Source organism: Pongo pygmaeus, chromosome 8 (assembly GCF_028885625.2).
Source record: "Pongo pygmaeus isolate AG05252 chromosome 8, NHGRI_mPonPyg2-v2.0_pri, whole genome shotgun sequence".
NCBI lineage: Eukaryota > Metazoa > Chordata > Mammalia > Primates > Hominidae > Pongo > Pongo pygmaeus.
Window position 1 is genome coordinate 96,794,040 of NC_072381.2, and position 11,882 is coordinate 96,805,921.

At 38.0% G+C, this 11,882-nt stretch overlaps 1 pseudogene; it reads right to left on the reverse strand.

The window, feature by feature from the left end:
• Positions 1-8,669: 8,669 nt before the first annotated feature.
• On the reverse strand, positions 8,670-9,673 carry LOC129045174 (glyceraldehyde-3-phosphate dehydrogenase-like; annotated as a pseudogene).
• Between the last annotated feature and the right edge of the window lie 2,209 nt (positions 9,674-11,882).

The following is an 11,882-nucleotide window of genomic DNA, read 5'->3' on the forward strand; positions in this document are numbered from 1 at the left end:
CTAAGTGTTAGATTGCTGGGGCATCTGATAAGTTCAGCACTATAGAAACTGACAGACTTTTCCAAAGTATCTATACTATTTTGCATTCTCACAAGGAAGGTATGAGACTTCCAGTTGCTCCAACTCGTCGCCAGCATTTTATGTTGTCAATGGGTTGTTTGACTTATTATTGAGCTGCAAAAGTTGTTTATATATTCAGGATATAGGTCCTTTGTTAAATAGATTTTTTACCAATATTTTCTCTTAGTCTGTGCTTTCCTTTTTTCATTTACTTAATGTCTTTCAAATGCTTAACCCAAGATCACAAAGATTTTCTCCTATATTTTCTCCTAGAAGTTTTACAGCTTTAGCGCTCACATTTCTGTCTATAAACTATTTTGATTTAGTATCTTCATAGATGTGAAGGGTCAAGATGTTATTGTTGTTCTTGTTACTCTTTTGTCCTTGTTTTTACATATGGGGTTTCAATTATTCCAGCACCATTTTTTTAAAGATGACCCTTTCTCCATTGAATTTCCTTTGCGTATTTGTCAATATTCAATTGTACATAAATACGTGTGGGTCTATTTCTGGAGTCTCTATTCTATTCTGTGTTCTATAAAACTACCCTTTTGCCATTATAACGTGTTCTTCTTCTTTTTTTCTTTTGAGATGGAGTCTTGCCCTGTTGCCCAGGCTAGAGTGCAGTAGCACGATCTTGGCTCACTGCAACCTCCACCTCCTGGGTTCAAGCGATTCTTCTGCCTCAGCCTCCCGAGTAGCTGGGACTACAGGCATGCACCATCATGTCCAGATAATTTTTGTATTTTAGTAGAGACTGGGTTTCACCATGTTGACCAGGCTGGTCTTGAACTCCTAACCTCAGGTGATCCACCCACCTTGGCCTCCCAAAGTGCTGGGATTATGTGCATGAGCCACTATGCCAGGCCTCATTATAACATGTTCTTGATTACCATGACTTCACAGTAAGTCTGAAATCATGTAGTATGAAAGTCTTCCAACTTTGTTTTTATTTTTCAAATGGACTTGCTAAAGTTTTACATAGAATTTTTTCATGTTTAGTCATAAGTTGAACTACAGAAGCATTTTGTGATATATATATTAGGTTTTAATATTAAAGTTATGCTTGCTTCATATTATTAATTGAGGAACTTTCCATACTTTTTCAGAGTCTGAAATAATTTGACTACCATAGAAATTAGCTCTTCCTTGAAGATTAGATGGAATTCCATTGTAAACAATTTAAGTAGGTTTTTATTTCCTTAAAAAGAAAATTTTAACAATCTTTTGCATTTCTTCTATCATTTTTGGTGTATTTGAGTTTTTTATATATCTTCCTGTACCAATTTTACTCATTTATATTTTCCTAGAAAATCATCTATTTTGTTTAGACTTTCAGATTTACTGAGTTTATCAATTTACAATTAATTAATAAACTTCAAATGTATAAATATATTTACAAACATAGAAAACTGAGGCACAGAGAAATCAAGTAACATGCCAGAGATCATACAGCTAATAGCTGGTAGGGCCAGGATTTGGATCTGGGTTCCAGAATCCCTGCATTTAACCACTAGACATCAGGAAAAACTGACAGTGACCTACATGTTTGGAATATCATTTGATAAAGTCTTTCATGATACCCTTATGAACAAGATAAAGAAATGTTAGGCAGCTACAAAACTTGTTGAACAACCTTGCCCAAAGAGAGCTCCATCTTTAGCTTTCTTCTTTAAATCCATCAAGAAAGAAAATAAAGGACTTGACATAAAGATCCAAGACTTCCATGAAAACATAAAATATGGTTTCCAAATGTGCAAATGGTACAAAAGTGAATCTAATAGCTTAATGGTGAAAAGGAACTCAAAAAAGCCTTCACCACTGTAACTTAGACAATCAAACGAATGTAAACTGAACAGACTTTAGGCTCCACAAGAGCAAAGACAAAATATGTCTTATTTATCAATGTAAACAAAGCTCCCAGCAGAATCATAGCTGCTTAGTAAATATTTTTGAATGTTTATTGAAAGAAAAGTATATACATTACTGAACTTAAACAACTGCACAAGTTTAAAATGCAGATGACATGGTTACACATTGAGACAAGGGGGAAAAAAAGTTTTGGTTTGCCACAAGCTGTGTTAATCAATAATGCAATGGTGCAGGATTTGGCGACAGAAAACTTAAAACTAGATCTGTTTCCAGGACAAGCCACTTAAGCTCACAGTAAAATACAGTTAAAAATTATTCCATTTTTTATTTTATTTTATTTTATTTGAGACAGAGTCTCGCTCTGTCACCCAACCTGGAGTACAGTGGCATGATCTTAGCTCACAGCAACTTTTGCCTCCAGGCTCAAGCAATCTTCCCACCTCAGGCTGTCATGTAGCTGGGACCACAGGTGCACTCCACCATGCCTGGCTAATTTTTGTATTTTTTGTAGAGATGGAATTTCGCCATGTTAGCCAGGCTGGTCTCAAACTCCTGGGCTCAAATGATCCACCTGCCTCAGCCTCCCAAAGTGCTGGAATTACAGGCATGAGCCACCATGCCTGGCGAATAACAATTCAGAAGACTGGTGTGAGCATAAGATCATTTATGTGAGAATTTTTTAGCAAACTACAAATGTCTATTATTATTATTGTTATTAGATTATGAATTCCAACAGGAAGTTAAAAAGTACCTTGAGCTTAACTGTAATTTCTCAGTTTTGACAGGGTTTAAGGGACAGGGTGAAGATTTGAAAAGGATATATATGAAGTGCCTAGCAGGATGTCCAAAATATACTTAACATTTTAAAAATCTTGGTATAAATGGATTATCTTTTCATACATATGAGACTGTATGCATGAGGGGACTCCAAAAAGTTCACAGAATCTGGGTGCAGTGGTGTGTGCCTGTAATCCCAGCTACTGGAGAGGCAGAGGTGGGTGGATCATTTGAGACCAGCCTAGACAACATACTGAGACCCTGTCTCTTAAAAAAGAAAAGAAAAGAAAAGAAAAGAAAATGTTACTGGAAAATGAAATTAAAAGATAAAAATAGAAAATATAAACTGTATTTCTCAACATAAGCTCCATCAAGGTTAAGATACTCTATAAGCAATGATATCAGCCATATAGCCCATCCTTAAAGAACTGGGAATTTAACAATGTCAATGCAGTTTTTTAAAAATAATTAACTGAAGAAAAGTGGGTGCCCTTTAAAGATCTTTTTAAGATTAGAAAACATAAATAAGTCAGAAGGAGTCAAATCAGTACTGTAAGGTGGATGCCTAATGATTTCCCACAGAAACTCTCAAATAATTGCCCTTGTTTGATAAGAGAAATGAGCAGGAGCATTGCCATGGTGGAGAAGGACTCTCTGGTGAAACCTTTCCAGGTGTTTTTCTGCCAAGTCTTTGGCTTTCTCAGAACACTCTCATAATAAGCAAATGTTATCATTCTTTGGCCCTCCAGAAAATCAATTAAAAAAATGCCTTGAGTATCCCAAAAAACTTCTGCCATGACCTATGCTCTTGACTGATCCACTTGTGCTTTGATTGGACAACTTCCACCTCTTGGTAGCCATTGTTTTGATTGTGCTTTGTCTTCAGGATCACACTGATAAAGCCATGTTTCATATCCTGTTAAAATTCTTTGAAGAAATGCTTCGGGATCTTGATCCCACTTGTTTAAAATTTCCATTGAAAGGTCTGTTCTTGTCTGCAGCTGATCTGGGGACAGTGGTTTTGGCACCATTGAGTGGAAGTTTGCCCAACTTTAATTCTTGAGTCAGAAGTGTTTAAGCTGAACCAGTTGAAATGCCTATGGTATTGGCTATTGTTTTCTGGTGTTAATCATCAGTCCTCTTCAATTACTGCATGAACAATATTAATCTTTTCCTCAAAAATTGATATGGATGGTCTGCCACTGTGGGCTTCACCTTCAACAGTCTCATTCCTTCTTAAAATGAGTTATCCACTTGTAAACTAATAATTTATTTTGGGCATTGTTCCCATTAATTTTTCATAAAGCATCTGTAATTTCACCATTTTTCCACCCGAGCTTTACTATAAATTTGGCGTTTGTTTTTGCTTCAATTTTTGTAGAAATCATCTGTTCTGATAGGGAATCATTTCAAATTGATGTCTTATCCTTCTTAATGCCTCAAGCTACATCCTGTTCAGACATATTATAACAATTTAGTGTGATTTTATTTTAGTGCAAAAACATTTTGAAATGCATCCATGGCTTTTTCATAATATACATTTTCCATGATTTTTTGAAGACCCCTCATATAAGAATACATGTGATCGTATATATGTGTGTGTGTGTGTGTATATATATATATAATCACATATGTAAGGATCTATGTTAAAATGTAAACATGTTATATTGAATTATCCCCGAGTCACTATTCTAGATACGGAAGATACAATGGAGAAGTACATGGACAAAACGGCTTCAATTTTTTGTCATTTACTTCTCTTCAACTCCTCTCCCATTTACAAGGACCACTTTTTTAATTAGTAAAATGAAAACCAAACTACAGTATAGAGGTGATAAAAAAGATCAGCAGTTGCCAGGGGTTTACAGAAGGAAAGGGAAGGGATGTAGAGTTAGAGCACAGGAGATTTTTAGGGCCGTGAATTACATTGTCACTTGGTAAAACCCATAGAACTGTACATCACACAGAGCAAATCCTAATGTAAACTATGGATTTTAGTTAATAATAACATATCTCTATTGATTTTCATTTGTAACAAATGTACCACACCAATGCAAGATGTTGATAATAGGGGGAACTGAAAGTGGAATGGGGTATATGGGAACTCTCTGTACTTTCTGTGCAAGTTTTCTGTAAACCTAAACCAGTTCTGAAAAATAGTCTTTAATTAAAAGAAAAACTAAAAAACAAAAGAAAAATCAATGAAAAATCTGGCTTGCTTAGATGGACACTTTCCAAATACTAAATTGCAATTGAGTTATTCTTCTTGGCAGTAAACAACTTGTGGCCTTTTTTTCTTTTATAGCAAGAAATAACTAGCTGGATCTCTCTTTTTGACTCAAGTATATTGAACAATAACAAGAAAATGCCTGGTTGGGTATAGAAAAACTGCCTTGTTAGCTATTTTATTTATGATGTGTGCTTTAATATTTGTTTATATGCTAATAGTGGTTGCCTGGCAACTAAGTTTGGGGCTTCCTTCAGGTAGAAGTGCGTTGTCTAATAGCACCTCATTGTCTTCAATGCTGGATTTCCAAAGCCACTCACCATACCCTAAGTTATGGAATTCTTGGTTTGAATAACATTCAGATCTAGTTTTTTTTATTCATTCAACAACTATTTATATAGAGTATCTACTATGTGTCAGTCACATTCCTAGATTCTGAAGATAGAGTGAAGAATAAAGTGAACAAAGTCCCTGTCCTCAAGGAGCTTATATTCTAGTAGGGTGGGAGGATAAACAAATATAATTTTTCAATAATAATATTCAGGTAAAGATGGAAATGAGTGCTATGAAAAAAGTAGAGTAAGGAGATAAAAAGACTTTGGAAGAATGTTTCTCTTTGCTAGTTTATGAGTAGTTAGTGAACATCTCTCCAAAGAGGTAATATTTGAAGATAGCTGAATGAAGTGAGGCGTGTGCCATGGAAATACATTGGTATATGGGATTAGAGGCATGCCATGGAGGAAAAGCTAATGCAAATGTTAGGTTTTGAAGGGAAGGTGAGGGTTAAAGAAAGACACGCACACAGTGAGAGGGCGGCTCAACAGCAAATTCAGACTTTACGTCCAGCATAAAACCTACAGAAGTGGGGGACCAGCCTAATGCCAGAGCTCACTGCTGCTTACAGGCTGGGACAATTTATAGGTATGAGTGGGAGGGGTCTGGGCAGTAGGGCTTGCTTCCCGGCAGGATACTGATAAGACGTTCTCGTGATGAGGTGGTTCTGGCCCTTGTTCAGGTGGGATGTGATCGTGATATTCCTTGGACCTTTGTCCAGTAAGATATGATTGGGATGTTTCTTTCTTTCTTTCTTTCTTTCTTTTTTTTTTTTTTTTTGACAGCATTTCACTCTTGTCACCCAGGCTGGAGTACAATGGCATGATTTCGGCTCACTGCAACCTCCACCTCCCAGGTTCAAGTGATTCTCCTGCCTCAGCCTCCCATGTAGCTGGGATTATAGGCGCCCACCACCACGCCTGGCTAATTTTTGTATTTTTAGTAGAGATGGGGTTTCGCCATGTTGGCCAGGCTGATCTTGAACTCCTGACCTCAGGTGATCCGCCCATCTTGGCCTTTAAAAGTACTGGGATTATAGGCGTGAGCCACCGCACCTGGCCTGGGATTTGGGCCTTTGTCTGCCTTGTGGTCAGGTGGTTAGGCACAATGTTTCTCAAGGCCCAAACCCCTGTGAAATGTTTCACTTTGACCAAGGTCTGCAAAATAGTGGGAAGCTTACAAAATGATGCAGTTTGGACTAACAGCAAAGACCCTGGGACAGGGGCATGCTTGGAATTTCCAAAGACGGCAAGCTGAGTAAGTCAGTGAGTTAGCCAAAGAGGATGGGAAATAAACTCAGAGCTATGGAAGGCCACTGGGGAATTTTGAGCATTTTTTAAAATGTGGCATGATAGTTGCTATATGGAAAGTAGACTGTGAGGGATATTTAGAGGTAAATGAAGAGATCAGGCAGACACTACTATAGTGGCCAGAAGAGAGACTGAAAACTGAATGAACCAGTCAGGTGGACAACCAACAATCCAGGTTTAATGGCATGTTCGATGTCAAAGAAAAACTACTATTTATCTCCAAATTAGAGGTAACAAACCAATTTGGGAAACAAAGACTAACTGATTAGGTAAAAGCAAAGTTCAGCAGTGATTTCTGCAGAAATCACTTTTCCCTAAGCTTCAGGGAAAAGCTGATTTTCTAAGCAATATTCTCCTCTCCCACATTACCTGAAATCTTTTTCACTACCTTAAAATCAATTTCTCACATTGACAAGACATATCACACAAAAGCACTTAATTTACATCTCAGTAATACAACTTACATCTCAATAATAAAAATAATCTAATTTTTTAATTAGACAAAAGGTTTTGAATGGACATTTCACAAAGATATACAAATGACTGATAAACACATAAAAAAGCATTCAACATTAAGTCAACAGAGAAATGCAAAATAAAATCACAGTGAGATACTACAAGACACCCATTAGAATGGCTAAAAGTAAAAAGACCAAAAATACCAAATGTTGATGAAGATAGGGAGCTACTGGAAGCCTCTTATCTTGTTGGGAGTATAAAATGGCACAATAACTTTGGGAAATAGTCTGGCAGTTTCATTTTAAATTAAATGTAGCCCCTACCTTGTGATTCAGCAATTTCACTCCTAAATGTTTACCCAAGAAAAATGAAAGCCTGTGCCCACAAAAAGAAAATAATATACATATAGCCTTATTTAAAATGTTCCAAAACTGGAAACAGACTAAGTATTGTCAACAGGAAAATGGATGAACAAACTATAGTGTACTTGCACAAAAGAAGACTACCCAGCAATAAAAAAAAATTCACTAATGATACACAAAATAACATAGATGAATCTCAAAAACATTATGCTAAATTAACAAAGCCTTACATTTAGAAGCACATATTGTAATTGTATCATTCCACTTGTTTTAAGTTCTAGAACAGCCAAAAATAATTTATGTATCTCTTTAAAAAGTCAACAGTGGTAAGTTACCTCTGGGTAGAGGGGCAGGTGGACAGGGATTAACTGGGAAGGAAGAAGAGAGAAGTTCTCATAATGTTTCATAATGTTCTATGTCTTGATAGAAATTTAGATTACACTGATGTCTACATTTGTTAAAATTCCTCCAAAGCCTGGCATGGTGCCAAATAGTCTCAGCTACTTGGGAGGATGAGGCAGGAGGATCTCCTTGAGCTTAGGAGTCGGAGTCCAGCCTGGCCAACATAGTGAGATCACATCTCTAACAACAACAAAAATTCCTCCAATGGCACATTTAATATTTGTGCATTTCACTATATGACAACTAACCCCAAAATTTAAAAGAACCATAAACAAAGATTGAACTCATGTTAATGGTATTCATACTGAAGCATTTAGGGGTGAAGTATACAGATAGTTGCAACTTACTTTGAAATTCTGCAAAGTAAAAAAAAAAAGTGGATAGATGGAGAGATGGGGGGTAGATATGTGATAAAGTAAATGTGGCGACATGTTAACTGTAGAATTTAGGTGGTGTGTAAGTTCTTTTAACTCTTCTGTATGTTTGAAATTTTTCATATTAAAATATTGAGGAAAATGTCAGTTTCTCCTATTTGAGTTTAGCTCTTCAAGGACAGTAATTTCAAGTTGAATGATGAAGAATTATATTTTTAAAAACAAGCAGGAATTGACTCTCCTTAGCATAATGTTAGTATTCAATACATTTTGATTAATTAGTTAATTAATTTTTTGAGTACAGGTGACTTTATTGATAGTATATGACAAAGTGGGCTTCCTAGGCCCCTCCCTCTTCAGGGGGCTCTGTGTGGAAATTGTGGGGAGGGGAGATTCTCAGTGTGGTGGGGAACTGAGTGTGGCAGAGACTCCCTAGCAGCTGAGGGCCTCTCTCTTCCTCTCGTGCTCTCACTGCGGCTGGTGGTCTGGGGTCTTACTCCTCGGAGGCTTTGTGGGCCATGAGGTCCACCACCCTGTTGCTATAGCCAAATTCATTGTCATACCAGGAAATGAGGTTGACAAAGTGGTTGTTGAGGGCAATGCCAGCCCTAGCGTTGAAGGCGGAAGAGTGGGTGTTGCTGTTAAAGTCGGAGGAGACAACCTGGTGCTCGTGCAGCCCAGGATGCCCATGAGGGGGCCTCCAATTCCTGCTTTACCACCTTCTTGATGTCATCATATTTGGCAGGTTTCTCCAGATGGCAAGTCAGGTCTGTGACCAACACGTTGGCAGTGGAGACATGGAAGGCCATGCCAATGAGCTTCTCATTCAGCTTGGGGGTAACCTTGCCCATAGCCTTGGCACCACTAGTAGATGCAGGGATGATGTCCTGGAGAGCCACATGGCCATCGTGCCACAGTTTCCCAGAGAGGCCATCCAGGGTCTTCTGGGTGGCAGTGATGGCATGGACTGTGGTTATAAGTTCTTCTGTGATGCCAAAGTTGTCATGGATGACCTTGGCCGGGGGGCTAAGCAGTTGGTGGTACAAGAGGCTTTGCTGATGATCTTGAGGCTGTTTTTGTACTTCTCATGATTCATGCCTATCATGAACAAGGGGGTGTCAGCAGAAAGGGCAGAGATGATGACTCTTTTGGCTCCCTCTTCTAAGACATCTCCAGCCTTCTCATGGTATTGAAGATGCCAGTGGACTACACAACATAATCAGCACCAGCATCACCCCATTTGATTTTGGTGGGATCTCGCTCTCAGAAGATGGTAATGGGATTTCCATTGATGACAAGCTTCCTATTCTCAGCTTTAATGGTGCCATGGAACTTGCCATGGGTGGAATCATACTGGACCATGTGGATCATGTAGTTGAAGTCAACGAAGGGGTCATTGATGGTGACAGTATCCACTCTGCCAAAGTTAAAAGCAGCCCTGGTGACCAGACACCCAACATGACCAAATCCATTTACTTTGGTCTTCACCTTCACCATGGTGTCTCAGGGATACAGCTGGTGCTGCATGAGAAGATGCAGCTGTCTGTCTAACGGGAGGAGCAGAGAGTAATTGTATTCATTTTCTACATGCCTTTCTTACTAATATATGGCAAGTATCTTTCCTTTTCATTAAGTATTCTTCTAAAACACCATTTTTAATAATAGAAAATCTGGGGATCTATTGCCCTCATTCTCACCTACATTGGGTTTTATCTTTTCTTTTAAATCTTTGCCAATTTAGGGAACGAAAAAGACATCTCTCCTTTATATTTTTGATTACTAGTGAGGCTCTTCCTGTTAATTGGTCTTTTATCTTTTCTATGAAAGTGCTTTTATTGGTGTATAAACACTATATATTAGGGTTGTTAGCATTTTTGTCATATGTGTTAAAAATGCATACACAAAAAATATATTTGTTTCAGATTTTTAATTTTAATAGACTTTTTTCATCATGATGCACTTAGATCTCTTGAATTCATTCTTCCTAACTAAAATTTTGTGTCATATGACCAACATCTCCTCAATCCGCCTTCCTTTGCCTCTACCATTTTACTCTCTGCTTCTATTAAGTCACCTTTTTTACGCTCCACTGTAAGTGAGAAAATGTAATATTTGTCTTTCTATGCTTGGTTTATTTCACTTAACATAATGTCCTCCAGGTTCATCCAGTTGTCGCAAAAAAAAAAAAAAAAACAGGATTTCCTTTTTTTTTTTTAAGGCTAATGGTATTCCATTGTTTATATATGTTACATTTTCTTTATCCATTAATCCATTGATGGGCACTTAAGTTGATTCCATATCTTGGCTATTGTGAATAGTACTGCAATGAACACGGGAGTGCAGATATCTCCTCACCACACTGATTTCATGTCCCTTGGATACATACCCAGTAGAGGGGTTGCTGAATCATATGGTTGTTCTATTTTTAACTTTTTTAGGAACCTCCATACTGTTTTCCATAATAGTTGTACCAATTTACATTCCCACAAACAAATTACAATTTTTATTCATAATACTTTGATATAAAATTTTGTTTCTTATTTATTGTTTGCTTTTTTACCATGCCACCTTCAAAGAGACCTGGAGACATTGCCAGGGGTTGGAAACTGACTTAATAAAGAGTCTTGAGAAAGGAAAGAAAGAAAACGTATTAAGGGAAATGTTGCAAGGAATAGACAGATCTAGTTTTAATTCCATTTCAGCCATTAACTACTAATTGGTCGAGTGATTAAATCTCTCAAAACCAGTTTCCTCTTTGGGGATTGGGGATAATAGGACTTTCCCTGAAGTGTTGTTGTGAGGACCACATAAAACAAATATAAAGTACCTCCCTGGGAATGCTTATGCACTGTTGGTGGGAATGAAAATTAGCTCAGCCCCTGTAGAAAGCAGTTTGGAGATTTCTCAAAGAACTAAAAGTAGAATTACCATTTGACTCAGCAATCCCATTGCTGGGTATATGCCCAAAAGAAAATAAATTGCTCTACCAAAAAGACACCTGTACTCATTTGTTTTTCGCAGCACTAGTCACAATAGCAAGATACGGACTCAACCTAGGTGACCATCGACAGTGAATTGGATAAAGAAAATGTGTTACATATACACCATGGAATACTACAAACCATAAACCATTCACAGCCCCAGCATTGAAGGCGGAAGAGTGGTTGTCGATGGTGGCTGTGAATACTACACAACCATAACAGCTGAAGGCTATTATCCTATGTGAATTTTTTTGTTTGTTTTTTGAGACAGTTTCACTCTTATTGCCCAGGCTGGAGTGCAATGGCACGATCTCAGCTCACTGCAACCTCTGCCTCCCAGGTTCAAATGATTCTCCTGCCTCAGCCTCCCAAGTAGCTGGGATTACAGGCACCCGCCAACAAACCTGGCTAATTTTTGTATTTTTAGTAGAGACGGGTTTTCACCATGTTGGCCAGCCTGGTCTTGAACTCCTGACCTCAAGTGACCTGCCTGCCTCTGCCTCCCAAAGTGCTGGGATTATAGGTGGGAGCCACTGCACCCGGCCTATCCTAAGTGAATTAACACAGGAACAGAAAACCAAATATGCATGTTCTCACCGATACGTGGGAGCTAAAGATTGGGTACACAGGGACATACAGATGGGAAAAATAGATACTAGGAACTCCAAAAGTGGGAGAGGGAGGGAGGAAGTCGGAGAAGGACTGAAAAACTTCCTATTCGGCAT